This window comes from Hyla sarda, chromosome 6 (assembly GCF_029499605.1).
Source record: "Hyla sarda isolate aHylSar1 chromosome 6, aHylSar1.hap1, whole genome shotgun sequence".
Taxonomy (NCBI): domain Eukaryota; kingdom Metazoa; phylum Chordata; class Amphibia; order Anura; family Hylidae; genus Hyla; species Hyla sarda.
In genome coordinates, this window is record NC_079194.1 from 249,272,505 (window position 1) to 249,278,504 (window position 6,000).

Below are 6,000 nucleotides of genomic sequence, written 5' to 3' on the forward strand. Positions count from 1 at the left end.
AGTGGATCTTCGGCGCCGGTCCCCGTCGTTTCCCCGTCCTGAGCCGCCTATTGTGGGTGGCCAGGACGGGGAAAACGAAAGTAAAACCCCCCGCCCCCCGATCTGCTTTTGGTGGTCGCGTCTAGACCACCAATAGCAGGGATAGGAGGGGTGGCACCCGTGCCACCTCACTCCTATGCCTTCAGGGGGATCGTGGGTGTCTTAGACACCCGCGATCCCCCTTACATTCCGGGTCACCGGGTCACTATAGACCCGTAATGACCCGGAATCGCGCAAATCACAAGTGTGAATTCACTTGCGATTTGCCGCGATCGCTGACATGGGGGGGGGGGGGTCTGATGACCCCCCTGGGCATTTGCACGGGATACCTGCTGAATGATTTCAGCAGGCATCCCGCTCCGATCCCCGCCCGGCGCACGGCGGGGACTAGAACTGCCCATGACGTAAATGTATGTCCCTGGTCCCAGGGTGTCGGGATGTACCGTTACGTCATGGGTCCTGTAGGGGTTAAGGACTGAGGGCGATTTTCGGCGATTTTGCTAAACGTGTGGCCTGTGTGTGTGGCCTGCCCCACCGCTGTCAGTGATTTATCACTGATCAGTGTTTTCTTTGGGGGGTTCAGGCAGCTGCTTTCTTTCGGGTTTTATTCTTTTTTGTTATTTTATCTTTTGTGTTTTTGTGTGGGGTCTGTGTACGTGCCACCAGCCACTGTTCTGGGCTGAGTGGCCAGACCCTCCACTGACTTCTGCGCTCCCTGTCGCCACCACTGATTGGGTAAACATTCTTTGGTGCAGGGTTTTTTGCGCTAGAAGTCTTTTTTTTTTTTTAAGTTTCTTTTTTGTTTAGTTTTCTTTGATATTTTTATATTTTTGTTCTTAGGGCAGGTTAGTTAGTTAGGTTAGGGTGGATAAGGGTTAGAAGTCTCGTACCACACCACACGCAGTACACACACCAATGAGGTTTTCCCCCCACATATATATACTTCACCCCCCCCATTAGAGTAGGGAAATGGCCCGCAGGGCATTTTCAGCAGGGGAGGCATATGCCATACTTGCCTCTGACACTGAAAGCGCCTCAGAGGACGAGGAAGACCCGACCTTCCTTATTTCCTCGTCCTCCTCATCATCTTCTGATGTTGAGCTATCAAGGCGGCGGAGACGCCGCCATGCGAGGCCGCAAACCTCCTCTGCTCCTGACCCTGTGCCCCATGCTAGTATGAGTCCCCCTGACGCTCATACTAGCAAGCCCCCCAGCCAAGTTTACTGGTGACCCGTACCGGTGAACTTGTTAGCCAGCGGACCACTAGCTCGTGATTCCTGAGTTTGTTGGCGACTCAGGAAACAAGATTGACATTGTCGGGTTCACTGAAATGGAATATTACAGTTTTTTTTTTTCAGTGACGACTTTGTCAATCTGATGGTTGACCAGATGAACCTGTACGCCCAACAGTTCATCGCCGCAAACCCGGGCTCATTTTTAGACAGACCCAATGAGTCAATGCAGCCGAAATAAGGACATTTTGGGGCCTCGTGCTGCATATGGGTCTAGTTTAAAAACCCAGTGTGGGGCAATACTGGAGTGGGGACATCCTCTACCAGACCCCGCTCTACAGTATGGCCATGGCACCTCCCCAGTTCTAGGCCATTTGGAAATGTTTGCATTGTGCTGATAATGCAGCATGTCCCCCCCCCCCCTGAAGTGATCCCGCATATGACTGCCTGCATATTGTCGCTATTGATGAGTCTCTCATCAGCTTTAAGGGGAGACTCAGCTTCGACAATACATCCCAACCAAGCGAGCGCGGTATGGTGTGAAGAAGTATAAACTTTGCAAGAGTGCCTCAGGGTACACTTGCAAGTTTATGGTGTATGAGGGACGAGATTCCCGTATTGAACCCCCAGAATGTCCCTCCGCTCTGGGTGTTAGCGGGAAAATAGTTTGAGGCCTTTTGCACCCATCGCTAGATAAAGGTTACCACCTTTACGTGGATAACTTTTATACTAGTATCCTTCTCAGATCCACGGTTGCTTGTGTTAAAGTCCGGAAGAATCATAGAGGCCTTCCGCTTCATCCACTACATGCTCCTATCCCCCGGGGTGAGTCCGGTGCCTTTTCCCATGAAAACCTGTTGCTGATCAGGTATAAGAACAAAAGGAATGTCCTTATGCTATCCACAATTCATGGGAACGGCAGCACCCTTGTCCCTGTGCGAGGTACCGCGGGACCGATCCTCAAGCCCGATTGTATTCTGGACTACAATCCGTATATGGGGGGTCTACATGGTACAGGTTGTCATGTACAACTATTTTGTACTGTTCCAGCACGCTGGCAACACAGGGACATTCCTGAAATTTCAAGAGGTAGTTCTAAAGGCCCTCCTCTTTGGTGACTACCAAAGAGCGGGTCAGAGCACCTCAGGAACTGTGGGCCTCTGGATCGTCACCGGCCAACACTCTCCAGGTGAGGTCCCCCACACTGGAAAGAAGGGACGATCCCAGAAAAAATGCAGAGTGAGTCACATGAGGGGGATTCGGAAGGACTCCGGGCCTCTGCATTAAAAACTGCTTCAGGGAGTATCACACTTCCATGGAGCACAACATTTTTTCTTTTCCCTAATTTTAGTTCCTTAGAATTATACTCCAATGTACCAGTCCAGAGTACATTATCTTCCAAATTTTAAAAGCAAAACACCCCCCCCCTCAAGAAAAAAAAAAAACTTTCCCAATACCCCTGATATCTCCCCCCCCCCAAAAAAATAAATGGGTCATGGGACACAGAGACAACAGTATTGGGGGTTTGCAGTTGCCTCAAATAAGCAGCACTCTCTCCCCACCTGAGCGGGGTGCGCATTTGAGGTAACAGGTTAGGGATGGCCACACATATCACATTCCCAGAATGATGTTTCAGAGCATAGGGTTTGGGACTGGCATCATTTTTACTTTCCGCTATACTCTGGGTCATCATTCTGGGAAATTGGTATATCAGTATTAAAATTGCAATTTTCTTCCCCCCCCCCCCCCCCACATAGTACACAATAAAATTTAGGGAACACCTGTCTGTTCCAAATCTCCACCTCACCCCTACACACCTTCCCTAGGGGTGTACTGTTTGTAATAGGCTCCCATGTGGGTGTTGCTTTCTTGTATTTCCCTCTGAATGTATGTAACTGTTAGGTCCGTAAGAAACATCGGCCTCAAATGAGTTCTCGCTCATGAGCTCTGTCGTATTTCCATGAGACGAGTCACATGTTAGTTGTTCCCAGAAAAATGAAGCAGAGCATAGGTTGAAAATTGCAATTTTCAAAAGCTACCCTTCATAATTTCCTGGAAAATAAATTTAGGAAACACCCGTGTGTTCAAAATACCCATTCCTCAGGGTGGGTACTTTCTGTAGTGGTATCATATGTGGGTGTTTCATCTTTGTATTTTCCTCGGAATGTATGTAACCGTCAGCTACTGATATGCCATAGGCCTCAAATGCAAACAGACCTCTATGATTTCTTAGCCTTGTTGTGCGCCCGCCCAACACGATACCCCATATGAGGATGCGTTTCCATAGTCAGGAGAAAAATCCCTCCAATATTTGTAACCCAATTTTCCCAATTACCCCTTGGGAAAATGTAAAAAATTGGGTAACCCCAGCATTATAGTGTTAAAAATCTAATTTTTCACTTTTACGGCCCACTGTTCAAAAAACCTGTGAGGTGTAAGTACTCACTGTAACCCTTGGTTACATTCCTGGAGGGGTTTAGTTTCCAAAATGGGGTTACATGTGGGGGTTTCTGCTGTTCTGGCATCATGGAAGGTGTAAAAATGCACACAGCCCCCGGCTTCAATTTCAGCAAAATTCTCTCTCCAGAAGTCCATTGGTGCTCCTTCTGTTCTGAGACCTGTAGTGCACCAGCAGAGCACTTAACATCCACCTATGGGGCATTTTCTTAATTGGGAGAAATTGGGCTTCAAAACTATGGGGTCCATTTTCTCCTATTACCCCTTGTGAAAAATAAATATTTGGGGTAACACCATCATTTTAGTGTTCAAAATCAAATTTTCCATTTTCACGTCCAACTTCAACGCAAAGTCGTCAAACACCTGTGAGGTGTTAAGGATCCCTTTACACCTTGTTACATTCTTTGAGGGGTCTAGTTTCCAAAATAATATGCCATGTGGGGGGTATTTTGCTGTTCTGGCACCATTGGGGCTTCTTAAATGCAACATGACAGCAAAATTCTTTAAAAAAAATCCCACAGTTGCTCTTTCCCTCTTGAGCCATGTTGTGAGCCCACAGAGCATGTTATGTCAACATATGAGGTTTTTCCATACTTGAGAGGAATTGGGCTACAAATTTTGGGGGGCTTTTTCACCTAAACATGCAGATTTAGATTTTTCTCCTCCACTTTGCTGCTATTCTTGTGAAACACCTAAAGGGTTAACAAACTTTCTGAATGCCATTTTGAATACTTTGAGGGGTGTAGTTTCTATAATGGGGTCATTTATGGGGTATTTCTCATTGAAAGGCCACTCAAATCCACTTCAAACTTAACTGGTCCCTGAAAAATTCAGATTTTGAAATTTTCGTGAAAGTTTTGAAAATTGCTGCTATACATGAAGCCCTCTAATCTCTTCAAAAAGTAAAAACATGTCAACTTTCTGATACCAACATAAAGTAGACACATTGTATTTGTGAATCAATATAAAATGTATTTGGAATATCCATTTTCCTCAGGCTCAGTCCTTAAGGTGAAAAAGGCTCAGTCCTTAAGGGGTTAAATTGACCTATTCTTCATTGTTGGCAGTATCACATAGAGAAGCTATTGCTAAGTAGTGTTGCTCACGAATATTCGCAATTCGAATATTATTCGCGAATATCGCATATTCGCGAATTCGCGAATTTCGCGAATATAGCGCTATATATTCGTAATTACGAATATTCGTTTTTTTTTTTTTTGTTTTTTTTTTCACAGTACACATCACAGTGATCACCCCTCTCTGCTTCCAGCTTGTGTGGTGTAAAAAAGGCTCTAATACTACTGTGTGAGACTGGCGTGCGAAAATTCGCATATGCGAAAATTAGCATATGCTAATGTTCGCATATGCGAATTTTCGCGTATGTTAATTTTGCATACGCTAATATTCACATATGTTAATTTTCGCATACACGAATTTCGCATATGCGAAAATAAAACGGGAATATAACGAATATGCGAATATTCGCGAATATATGACGAATATTCGTCCATATATTCGCGAATATTCGCGAATTCGAATATGGCCTATGCCGCTCAACACTATTGCTAAGACCAATTTGCTTTGGCATTACTCTCCTGATAAGCTCCATAGGATGTCCTTTGTTAACTCAGAAGAATGTTGGTGAAAGAGCGGGAGGACAGGGTCCCTTATACATATTTTGTGGCAATGCCCAATGATACAAGAATATTGGCATAAAGTGGAATTACTTTTAGTGAATATTACTCACATCCCAACCACTTTGTCACCACAAAGAGCATTGTTATTATTACAAACTCAAATATATCCAGTGAAGATGCAATTTTTGGGGGTGGCAAAGTTAGTTCTTTGTAGATATTGGAAGCAAGCAGTAGTCCCGGATATGGAGGAAATAGTAAATACAATACAACACTGTTATAAATTAGAAGAAATTAGCAATAGGGAGGAATGAAATTACATCTTTTTATCAGAAGTGGGCACTATGGAAAGAATTTAAAGCGTACCCGTCAGATCCAACAAAACAACATTTTTTAATATATCACTCAGTACCTAATCCTGTCCATGTACATCTAATTTTTATGTACCTAGCATCTTTATTTTTGTTTATTACACTTTTAATTTAGCTCACTAGTCTGAATTACTTTCAAAGGGAGGGGGCGTGGTCTCACTGTGCAGGTCTCCGCCCCCTCCCTCAGTATGCTGTCTGCTCCCATCTCCCCTAGCATTAGCAAAACTACAACTCCCAGATTGTTCTCACTGACAGTAGCGGGACACA